The 13,310-nt window shown below is 32.8% G+C and overlaps 1 long non-coding RNA gene across 1 annotated transcript; it reads left to right on the plus strand.

Annotated features, from left to right (window-relative positions):
• Nucleotides 1–308: 308 nt before the first annotated feature.
• On the plus strand, nucleotides 309–5,547 carry LOC148278830 (uncharacterized). Its single transcript, XR_015823058.1, has 4 exons — nucleotides 309–459; nucleotides 1,448–1,596; nucleotides 3,051–3,148; nucleotides 5,119–5,547. It is a non-coding gene; the product is annotated as an uncharacterized LOC148278830 (long non-coding RNA).
• Nucleotides 5,548–13,310: the final 7,763 nt, after the last annotated feature.

Raw genomic sequence — 13,310 nt, forward strand, 5'->3', positions numbered from 1 at the left:
CATTAGGTACAGAAAGGGAATAATTAATGGATTATTGTAATTGCAAATAACATTGGCTGCGGATAAGCAAATAATCAAGATAAAAATGAGAGGTCTATAATTCTATAGACAGGTCATAAGTCCAAAAATTACCTGGAAATCCATTTCCTGATAAAATAATAGATGTATTTTTCCAAATAAAAACCATAATTATCGTAATGTTTTTTCTTTACAAACGTGAGATTTATTTTAAGTAGGAACTTTTTGAATAAAATACAGCAAAAAAATCAGCGATAAATTTAAATAGGTTCAGTTCTTTTGTCATTAATTTAAATTAAATCAGCAGTTTGTTTGAAAAATTCTCAATAGAAGGATGGTAATTATTATAATTTCGAAGAATTTGTTAAGTAAGGTTCTAAATTAATTAGTCAAAAGGTTATTGGAATTAAAATTGAACAATTAATCACAAAGACAATGATGGTAAGATCGCGTTTTTGATAAAATAAATGTTTTTCATTTATTGAAATTTAGAGAAAATATTGCTTTTGCTATGATAATATAAAATTGATAACATTGCAAAAGAAATATTATCCTGTCGTTTGTTTTATAATTAGTAACAGAGTAACGGAGATTTGATTATTAAATAAGAATTAATCAACGAAAAGCTTCCCCTAACCAATTATAATTTTCTTTGAGATGAATCTCAATTCTGAAGAATTATTGACTAGTATATTGTGTACCTATATTTACTTTCTGTCCGTGCTGGATTAAGAATACAGTTTTGTGTGTGAAATAGAACCAGAATCCCGGACGAGACGTGAGCGTAGTGGTTGGCGCGTTCATCACGCTTGAGGTCCTAGGTTCGATTTCTGGGAGGATCAATACGAAATATTTATTTCACATTTTCAGTTCAGAGTTTAGAAGGCTTTTGACTGGTTTAATATTCTTGCACAAATTAATATCTAACTGTTTAGATGCCCATGATACCTTTGCTCAGATTAGTCTTAATGTACCTCTTAGTAACTTGCGCACCGATGCCGTCATTGCTGTGAGAAATTTTAGAACCATTGCCAAATTCTTTTTCCCTCAGCCAAAGATCTTCAGAACAGTCAACAAAATCTCACTAAACAGTACTGTCGATGTGTTCCTACAGCAAAGGCAAGCATTCAAGAAGCAAGCGGTGTTATCACTCCTGACTTGAGATAACACACTTACCATGTCTGCCTAGATCATGCCATGACTATACCTATTGTACATTTAAATATTTTCTGAGATTGTTTAGGTTAAGTTAATTCATTGTATTATATATAATTAATGTGACGCTATTAAGGCTTTTATAAACCTGTTGACTGGCTTCGCAAAAAATAAATAGACAATTGACGATAACTTTTTCAACTTCACACTGTAATAAGGGCTTAGAAATGTGGCTGTCCTGACATTTTTTTAGTGTTTTTGGTTTTTGATTTAGAAACTGATGATTATTGAAATCTAAAGCATTGACACATTATACAACAAGATTTGAAGCCTCACGAGATTTTGACTGTCGCGGAATTTCTTGGGAAATGTTTTTTACCTAGTTCAAACAAAATATTGTCTTCTCTCAGTGCAAAAGTTCTGGTAGGTTCCACCAACAAATGTTATATCTATGTTGTTTTTTTCTTCATTCGAAAACATATATGTAGCTTATTTTCTTAGGTATCGAGAAGGATTCTGTAAAAACTGTAATTAAAACCTTTTTTTTTACTCTGCTCAAAATTAAACTCGACATTTCGTGTGCTAACCAGTAGTCCATGAGGTGGAAGGTATAAAATTCTCCCCTCGTAAGGTTTTGGGTTTTTATAAAGGCTTTCGTCAAAAATGACAAAATAAATTACACGTGAGGTCCTTTTATATAAGAATTTTCGAACCTGATTCGATATAAAGTAAAACACTGTAAAAAAAAATTCAGCACGAAAAAACGACATGATATTTTTTTAATTAAAATAAAACTAGTAATTTTAAGCAATTGTTATTATCTAGAGATTCATAAGCAAAAACACAATGTAAATAGTAGATATGACACATACTAGTTTTATGTTTAGAACAATTTTGACATGCTGTGTGTTACCTATGATTATTTACAGTTTTTAAAAAGCATCAAGTTGATAAATACTCAAAAATGTCATCTCAAAATATAACTTTTTCCTAATAGCTGCTTTCTTGCTTATGGGGGCAGAATGAGGAACTTCATCCCTACGGGAAATTGGATACGAAAAATGTTTCCTTGCGCGCGGTAAAAACTAGAGCATTGATTTGTACGTAAAAGTTTATTGAAAATGTACGAACACAGTAATAAAAAATATTTTTATAAAAACGAACTACTTTGCACGACATCACTAGTTCATGTGAATCAACCAGTGATGAGAGAGCTGTGAAATATATCCGGTTTACTTACCGTCAAAGGACCAATCGGCAGAACTGACTGGGAATAAGCGAAAGAGAATCTCTGACGTCACATGCGGAGTAATTTCAGAAATATAAAACTTTAAAAAATAATAGCGCCGATATACAAAAATTAAAAAACTAATTAACTGAATTTAAAAGTCTATACTAACTGAACTTCTTCATTAAGGAGATACATAATTTATTGAGGAATATTTATTGTATAGTATTTTGTAATTCTGCCAAAACTTCTTTAAATGGAGCAATAGATAAAGTTTTCAAGTCCTTTACGTAGTTACAAGGTTGTCTTGTACGAAAAACGTGTTATATGGAAACCGCGTTACAGGTGGGTTGTTTGCAATTTTCGCTTCGCGTAATATGGAAATCGTGTTTTAGGAATGTTGACAGAAGTATTATGAAAATCCTAGGAAGTCACTAGATATTTTTTACTCGAAAATAGGTCGCGTATGAATTTATTTTTGAAAAGGTTGGAAAACACTACTCTGGGAACTAGTTTATTATCAGTATGAAATTTCTATGGTGTTGGTTGTATGTTCATGGGTTTCGTATAAACTCTGTGTTTATTTGATTTACCACCTAAGTTATTGGTGTTTAATTTATATTGACTTATTTTTATAACTATTTTTTAGAGTAACCCCCTTTAAGAGAAAAAATGAATCGGGTAGAGCGCAAAAGAAAATCAAGCAATCCAATTGTTACAATATGCCCTCACTGTGGTCACGGAAAGGTAAATTACGAGTGTTGAGCGAGGAAATTTAATTTAAATTTATTTCAACAGAGAGGGAAGAAGTTTTCGAGAAGGTAATATGGATGTCTAGGCATTTACAGGGCTTATGACCTGTCTTTGGCTGGTTTAAGTGGCCACTTTACACACTGTGTAACATTCACCATTCTGCCCATCTTTGAACATCCACATTTCCTCAACTCTTCCATCTGTTGACTTTTGTGAAGTAAAAGAACTGAAACCTTTATCATTACCTTCTCGAAAACTTCTTCCCTCTCTGTTGAAATAAATTTAAATACGAACAACTCCCTAGGGAGGAAATCCAGCCAGTCTACAAGCATTTGGACATAATCAAACATTGTAGGAAATTTAATGCCTATTTAGTAATTCATCACAGTTCTTAAAAATGTAAAGGCTATATCTACCTTACATAATTAAAAAATATCCGTATCGATATTTTTTTCCAAGTATTAACTTTATGCCTCAAATATTAAAAAAAATACATTATCCTTTTCATGTAATTATATTTCTACACTGGATTTGAATCCAGTCCTTGTCTACAAACATTTGGACAAACTCAAAATATTGTTGATAAATCCACCTGGTCCATGAAGAAGTATAGAAATTGAAAAAAAATAAAATTTTAGGCGTTGCCTAGTATGTAGGTGGAATAATTCAATTAGATGAATCTCACTCTCATAAATAAAGGTTTCAGCTCTTTAACTTCACAAACATCAACAGATGAAAGAATTGAAGTAATATAGATGTTCAAATATGGGCAGAATGGTGAATGTTACACAGTGAGTAAAGTGGCCCCTAAAACCATCCAATGACAGGTCATAAGCCCTGTAGATGCCTAGACATCTATATTGCCTTCTTTAAAATGTTCTTCATCTCTGTTGTAATATGTTAATGTTAACAGCTCCCCAGGGAGTTGAATCCAGTCCTTGTCGGTGGTGGAATTTTTATTTTTTATTTTTTAATAAAAAAGAAATATTTGCGTTAAATTAAAATGACATTAAATTAAATAAGTCACTAAAGAAATCGGTAAGTTGGAACGAAACAATCACAATCTAAATTGGTCGTTTTAATAAATAAAAAAAATAAAGTAAAAATGTCGTTTGCATCGGAATAAAATCTACTCAACCGGCTTTTGGTCACTATATGTTTGTCTGCGTTGCGTCCCTCACACAGCAATGTAAACATAATCCTAATTGCGTTGCTTCCGTACTGATACGAAATCTTAATTCTCTGAGTGATAAAGAGACGGATGTAACGGTTTTGTCCTATTCCCACCCGAATGTTGCGTTTTTTAAATGCAGAAGATGAATAATGTTCATTGAAGTCGTTTAAGTTTTTTTTTTATTTTAGTCGTTTTCGTCCTAAAGGTGCGATATGTATATAAATATAATTATATCGATACGAGTTTTCAAAAGGAAAAAAGGAATAAAAGGAGAGGAAGTGAGGAAGTGAGGAGTGTTTAAGGAAGAGATATAAAATATTTCTCCAGACGTGACTGTACGGCTTGTATTAAGTACCGACGGAAAATATGAAAAAAGAAGGAAAATTCGTACTATAGTTCTGAACCAAACCGGTCATTGGTTATTCAAAAGATGTGGATTTAAGTATCATCATCATCATTCTCTTTCCACATCTAATGGTGCAAGAGGCACTGCATTGGTACACCAATCGCAGAGTATCTCGATCATTTTTGTTACATAAGGGAAGGTGATCAGTCTTACGCTTCAGGTTCCAGTCTAGGTACAATGAAATATTCTAGTGTAAAAACACCCTTTCAAATAATATTTCTTATCAACCATGTCGGGAATCGAACCCGAGACCTCTGGGTGGTAGACCATTAATACACCACCAAGCCCACCGAGGATTGAAGTATTCGTCTTTTATTTCTAAAATAAATTGCAATGAACTTCCATCAAGAATTTTCATGACGAACTATAATGTTTTTTTTGCAGAAACGACGTTCAAGCCGGAGACGATCAAGAAGTAGAAGCAGCAGGAGAAGGAGCAGGAGAAGAAGCAAAAGAGGAAAGAGACGACGAAGACCAATTGGTACCAGAGTGAGACGGGCGTCCTATAGGACTCGTAATCACAATCCCAACGTCGTTTCTTTGCCCAGTACGTCACGCGACGATGGTTATGATCATCCAGCGCAAATGTGCAAATCCCATTGCAAAGTATGCGCGTACATAAAGAGACGCTTGAGTATATAATACTATAAATTGTACGCGTGCGGGGCTCGCAATACCAATAGAAAGTTAACAGAGTTGTCTTTTATTGTCTATAAAGTAAAATATAATTTCCTGTATTTGATGTATTCATTTTTTCTCCACATAATAAGCAATGATAAATAATAAAGGTTATGTGGCCTCACTTTAACAGTATTTATTTTTTATTTATTTATGTATTTCACAGTTTTAAAATGTACAGAGTTTATTTGTTTCAGGTCCCGACTAGCTAGGAAATTCCTGTGTTTAGGAAGGACCTTATTTTTTTCATGTGTTTTTTTAATATTTTTAATATCAAAGCATAAACATAACATTGAAAAATGTGACTGGTTGTGTAGCTCCACTGAGGCTAAATGTTATGTAGTTTGTTTTATCAATATTGTGGGAAAGTAAATTTATGTGTAACCACTTTCTCACTATTTCCATTCCTTCTGTGGCCTTACAAAAAACATCATTCCATGAGCATCCATCGAAAACGATTACGGTATCATCTGCAAAAGATATAATGGCTTTGCCAAGTTCCATGTTACAGAGATTATTAATGCATACAAGAAATAGTATTGGAACCAGTACACTACCTTGGGGCACACCGTTTATGACTGGTTGACTTTTGCTTCTAGTTTCTTTTCCCGTCTCGTCCATTATTTTTGTAGTTTGTGTTCTCCCTGTCAGATAATTTTCAAACCATTTTAATGCAGTTCCATTGACTCCTATTTCTGATAGTCTTCTACACAGTATCGAGTGGGACACAGTGTCAAAAGCCTTAGCTAGATCAAGGAACACAGCTATAGTTTTACTTTTTCTATCTAAATATTCGGACAGTATCTTTGATAAATTTGCTATCGCATCACATGTGCTCTTTTTTTGTCTAAAACCATACTGATTATTTGATAAAATGCTATTGCTCTCTAGGAAGAAATTAAACCTTGTTTTAACTATCAATTCTATGATTTCAGAAACTACACTAAGACGAGAAATTGGTCGGTAATTGTTAACTGAACACTTATCTTTGGATTTAAATATAGGAAGAACAATAGAGTTTTTCAGACAATCAGGGAAAATTCCCCCCTTAAAGCTGCAGTTTATAATATGTGTTAGAGGAAAGGCGATTATGTTTTTTAGGTTCTTAACACATTTAGTAGTAATATTGTCAGTACCGGAAGAGCAACAATTCTTTAGCGAGGAAATAACCGCATTAAGTTCTACATGATTAGTGGGTGAAATATTAAATGGAGGGTACGGTATATTAGAGCCGTTTATTCGCGAAGCCAATTCTTGTTCGGAGTTTTTCAGTCTATTTTTGATAGTATTAGCTAGATCAGATCCTATGTTAGCGAAAAATTTGTTAAAGTGGTTGGCAATTTGGTCAGGGTTTTTCAGTACGTTATACGGTTTTCCATCTATGTTAATATCGTGTAAAGAATTTCTTATCCCAGAAGTATAAGAAATTTCTTTTATGATTTGCCATATTCTTTTTCCATCACCTTTAGCATCGAGAATCTTATTTCCATAGTATTCCTCTTTAACATTTTTTATGGTTTTGTTGCATCTATTTCTATATTTCTTATAGTAATGATTTACAATTCGATCAGTAGGATTATTAATACAATATCGATGAAGTTTGTCTCTTTTTCTAACACATTTGATAAGTCCTGTTGTTATCCAAGGTTTGATTTTACGTTTCTTTGACGATGTTCTCCGTGTGATGCTTGTAGCATTTGTTATATGTGCATCGAGTATATAAACAAAGTGTTTGCAAGAAATATTTGGGTCGTTGTTTGAATAGACTGGAGACCAGGTCTCTTCAGTTATTTTTTGGAATAATAAATTGTAATCAATATTTTTACTATTATACTGTCGCTCAGGTGGAGGGGGTGTCGAGGTTGCTACACTGATAATGTTAGCATAGTGATCGGTTAAAGTTATACTACCGACCCACTACCTTTATGTTTTGGGTTGGTACATCGATATGACACAAGGGAAAGCGTACGTCACGGTACACATATCTACGCTCTAAAATGACATAGCTTCAGTATGATGTCATAGTTGAAGATAAAAGTCTCCCGACCGACTACAAAGATATACTACCGATACCATCCACCGTCACGTTTTGATGTGAGTATCGGTTTATACCTATGGGTCTAGAACCCCTCGATACGTTTATCTACGCATTAAAACATTTTCCACCGAGCAATTTTTCTTTAAGCTATGATTTATTAAATTTTTAAATCGTTTTGAGGTTGGCACTTTTTTCTTAAAAGCCTATTTAAAATATGAGAGAGAGATAAGCAAATTTTTAAGTTGAATTAAATTCCAACGTAACTGTCAGATTAATAAAACGAATGCCTAGATGAGAAAATAATGCCGCTTGGTCTGTCCTATTAACATATAATAGTATCTAGGCGTTAAACAGTTAGCACTGTAAAAATAATTTAGTTATTATATTTTTCCATCTGTTTTACTATCTTTCTGAGAGAATGTATCGAGAGTCGGCCTTATAATCGCCCAGTACTACCTCAGTAGATAAATGCAGACAGTCGTTAAGTATATCGTTTTGGCAATGGTTAAGTCATATAAAAATAATGTTTAAGCGAGCTTTTTTTGCTTGAATTGGGATTTATTGGAGTTTATAATCGATTTGAAGTGGGGTACTTTTTTTATCACAGAATCTTATTTAAAATATATATATATATAAACTATTTAAAATGTCAATGACGCGACGTAAGGAACCCGGACTAATTGTTTGCGGTCATTCATTGGCTTGTTTCGATCATATGATGTCGATATGACAAGAAGGTAGAACATATCGAGGTAAAATAAAGATAGTACAGAAGTTAACTATACCGCCTCGATATATACAGATGAACATAGCGTCCATAATCGAGGCACTGGTATTCCAAATGGGGAATAAATGGAAGAGAATAATGTTGTATTAAGCAAATAACTTACGTGTTCATGCGTTGATACGCACGTGCAATAACGTATATACAGATAGAGATATAATATTTTAATTCGTGGGTAATTGCCTTTATTCTCTAACGAATCTTCATCGTGATGTGGTGCTGCACAAAAAACTGCTATAAATGATTTAATTGTACTGGTACTCCGAAAAACAAAATATTTATATTATTTCCCTAGTTAATATGAACAACGCCGAACTTGTTTGTGGTCCTGTGACTTGTGTTGCGGACTCACGGATCAAGGTCCGAGGCTCAAACTCCGCTCTGCCACAATTTGATTCCCATTTTCTCGTAGTGAGTTATTTACAACTCGTTGAAAATGGCCCCAAAAATTAAATATTTGGGTTCATCATAAGAACCTAAAAATTTGTTTGATAAAAAAAACAAATTCACTGAATAAGTCGGTAATTATTATTAATATATAAAGCATTACCTTTCTGGTCAAACATTTTAAGCTCACCCCTCCCTCCATCCCCTCTACCCTTTTTCAACTATTTCTCAAACAACATAGAGTATTTTCATAATTAATTCAGTGCATGTTTGTCCTAATCAGTGCATGTGCTTATTAAAATGCATGTCGTGTTGGTTTTATATTTTTGTTCAACAACTATGGTGAAGGTGTATAGTGGGTTTTGCTTGTTGGTTTAATCATTGTCCTGACGAAGAGACGGGTACGTCTCGAAACCGGTGGACATAGAGTAGTCGGTAAGTGGTTATATACAAATATCTAATAACATTTAGTAAGTCGGTAATTAGTTGTATTTCAAGCACATTTTTTTAATTACGAGACATACATAAAGAGCACGAATATATCACTTATAACCAAAGACGCTGTTCTGTAGCCGGTGTTTGTGTGAAACAGATTCAGTCGGACATTGACAGTAATGGGGGATGCATGCATGCAAGATGACCGGCGTATACATGATTTTAAATTAATTTATATATAACAGGGCTAAAGCTGTTTATAAATTATCAAACAGTCTGTCTTCGTGATTTTTTTTCTTTCAAATGTCTGAACTTTAGAATATTACGTCTTTTGCTTGTGGTAACATGATATTACATACCGCCGCGCAAAGGTATTGTTTACCAAGAGTCAATAAAAGAAACTGAGCGGTGTATATTAAAAAGTAAAAACTGCGCTAAATGTTAATTAGTATGAATGTATTATAATTTTATGTTTTTTTCTTTATATATTCTGTGTTTTGATGTTTTTTTTCTATATACTCGTATATTAAAAATGATAAAAACTCTTATAAATAAACAACTACAACAGTGTAAGTTACTCTCCAAGCACAAGAGTTCGTCTCTTTTTTTGGAGTGTTACAGTGATAACATTTACTAGATATATAAAAGTAGACCTGTATAGAATTTTTAAAAACATGTACCTTTTATGAAATTTATTAATAAAAAATAAAAAAATATATGAAAAAAAAAATCAAAAAAAAACTCTCTTATGATTGATTGATTCATACGATTAAATATTTTTTCATGCATATCCGTGTAATTTAATGCTCTAATTTTTACCGCTTGGAAGAAAATATTTATTTTATCTAATTTCCCGTAGGGCTGAAGTTCCACATTCCATCTGTTGATATTATTTGTGAAGTAAAATACTTGCTTTTTGTCGGTCTCGTGGTGTAATGGTTAGCGCATTTGCCTGCCATGCCAGAGGTCTCGGGTTCGATTCCCGGCATGGTTGATATGAAATATTCCTTTAACGCTTTATAGGGCAAAGGCCGAAATTGGTTAATATATTAACCAGTCGCTTTAAGGGTCATATTTCCAATATTGCCCATAGAAATTTCAACTTTATTACTTCAGAACGTTATCCAGAACGGTCGTTGGTAAAGTAATTGTTCCAACCGCGTGAAGCTGGCGCGGTTACCTAGACATCCATGTGTTTATGCCGTTGTCAAAACGGTTGTAAAAAAATGTAATAACTGGTCTTTATACTTGTATTTGTAATTGTTTGAATAAAAAAAAAAGTAAAATTACTTGTGTGGAGTTTAATTTTAATATTATTTTGGTATCTGATACCCGTATGCAGAGACAAAACTTAAGATGAGGAAAGTACATTCTAATTTCAAATGCAGAGAATAACCCGAAGGTGAAGACAATAGAATGTACTTTCCTCACCTTAAGGTTTGTCTCTGCATACGGGTATGAGTGACTTGTTCATTTCAAATTCTTTTATTTTTTTTATTTTATAAGGAGTGTCTACAGTATGAACCTTAAATATGTTATATAGACTTTCCGTATTGAATTTTGCGGGTTTCTTTAAAATTACTTTAAATATTAATCTTTGTACTATTTTAAGGGGGTTTAATATATTGGTATATGCATCCCCCCATCCTATAATCCCATATTGTAGCAAAGATTGTACAATTGAGTAATAAGCTTTTTTAAAATTATTTTTAAAATACTTAAATATATTTTCTAACACGTTTAACTAGTTCACTAATATAGTCTTTCCATTTTAAATTTTGGTCTATGTATACACCAAGATATTCAATTTTATCTGTAGTATCAAGTTGTGAAAGATTTCCGGTTTGCGGTAGTCAATGGACTGACTGTAGGTAGAACTGACTGACAAGAAGCGGAAGAGAACTTTAGACGTCACACCCGGAGTAATTTAAAAACTACAAAACTTTAAAAAAATTACAGCGCTGATAATACATACGATACATAAAGTTGATAAAAATATTTTTTTGGCTCAGATTATTAGTCTATTAACAATATAAAAACCCCTGAACTTTCTCGTTATGAAAAAATATGAATATTCAAATAATATTACGCAATATGTTATGAGAGCCCGAGGTCGAAAACCGGCTATACCTTAAATTTTCCATTTTCTTACAATTTTATTTACAGATAGTAAAATTATTTCGAAATTTAAATATTTAGGTACCCAAGTAAATAACAGGTCCAAAGTTTTGTTAAATTCTTGAATTCTACATATTTTTAATAAACTTTCTCCAGTTCTGTTGAAAGATACAAAACAAAATGATAGTGTGTTTTCTACTTGTCACAAATCGGCTTAAGAGTGGATTAGGAAGGCAGAAGATAGTTGGCTACAGGCAAATTTCATTGGGTGGGGTAGTCAGATTTTCGGCGCCAAGGGAAACGGCGTCCCGACGCCTAGCACCGTAGGCTGCTGCGGAATTCCAATGAAAATCGACGCCATGTGTAATTTCAATATGGGATGTAACTCTGCGCGTTGTATTTAGCATGTGAAAGTATTTCGAAAGCTGTTTAACTGATTACCAACTACGAACATTTGAGAAACTTTTACATGTAAATTGTTTTAACTAATGATGTTTTCTCAAACGGAAAGGAATGTGGGAAAATCTTATAAATAATTTTTAAATTTCCATTTTAACTTTTTTAATTGCCCTATAGGCTTAGTAATAAAAATAAAAAATCGTTTAGAGTTTGCTAAGCATCTCATAAACTCAAATCAAGACACAGGAGTTAAAAATTAACATTTACATAATAAAAAAGGACTTAAATTAAACAACATGGAGGTATTTTACATTAAAAAAGCTTTCAAAAATTATGTTCTCTAATAAATAATTAAATATCATTTTAATATAGCCCACTTTTTGATTTCAACACTAACCAATCGTGTAACGTTCAACCCTTTAGCTTCTCATCTCCCTAATTTCCACCACCAAAAATTCTGCAGCAAACCGTTGAATATTATGAACTTAATTTTAGTGCATGTTCGGAGATGCTAGTGTCTGCATCTCCTTTAACTCTGCATGTAATTTAGGTTTTTTTTTTGTAAATACTTCATTTACAAAATCTTTTTGAGAATTTCCAAACGTTTTGAAAAACCAAGCACATTGAAAACTTTATACGACACTTTTGTACGCAGTAACTTGGAGTTTGCATCCGTTGTGTGGAGCCCACAATACATAACAAATATAGAAACGATTAAAAATGTTCAACGAAAATTTTTAAATACCTAGAATATAAAAACAATAACACGCTTTGCACTTACAGCCAATCTGCTAAACAAAATGGATTTTTTGCCTTTAAAAATAGACGCACTATATCTGAATTATGCTATTTTTATAAATTATTAAATAATAAAGTAGACTCTTTTAACCTTCTCTCCAAAATAAATCTTAATTTCCCCTTTCGCGTGACAAGAAATAAGTATTTATTCCATCTGCCAGTTTGAAGCACTAACTATGCAGAACACTCTTTCCTCTATCGTTCTTGCTCTAACCATAATGTTTTTTTAATTTAGTGATATATTTAACACGCCCCTTAATTTATTCAAAAATAAATTAAGACACATTATTTCAGGCTATAACTATCCCACTTGCTATTTAATGATGCTCACACTTACCCACACCTGAACACTTGCTCCCACACAAATACACACAAACACACTTATACACTTACTCTCATACAAATACACATAAACACACCCTTTTGCTGTACAACACTTTAATATGTATGATTCTTATTTAGAAACTTCGCTGGTCTGTCCTTAAACCGTATCTTTTTTATGTTGTTATATCATTGTTGACTGTTTGTTTCTGTAAAATAAATAAATAAATAATACGGTAACGGTCAATGTGATGGTGTATTTCAGTATTTGCATGTTGGTGTAGTGAGTGTCCTGATGAAGAGACGGGTATGTCTCGAAACCGGTAGACATCAAAAGTCGGTGAGTGGTTAAATACTTATATTTACTAACGTTAATAATGTTTGACCACAAAGATAATGCTTTGAACATAAATAAAAATAATACCTGTATATGCATTTTTCCTTAGTTTATATTTCTTTATGTGTAAAGCTAGGGTTTCCTAGGACAGCGGTGCCCGTATCTTAACGGCCGTAGTGAACGGTGATGCGGTGAACAGCCGTCGTAGTGGTGACTAGAGAGTGGTTTTATTTTTTAACGGTGTTATCAACACCATTTTTATAGGAAACCACTCTCTAGTC

This window comes from Micrasema longulum, unplaced genomic scaffold (genome assembly GCF_059751315.1).
Source record: "Micrasema longulum isolate JH-2025_06_02 unplaced genomic scaffold, ASM5975131v1 h1tg000822l, whole genome shotgun sequence".
Lineage (NCBI taxonomy): Eukaryota > Metazoa > Arthropoda > Insecta > Trichoptera > Brachycentridae > Micrasema > Micrasema longulum.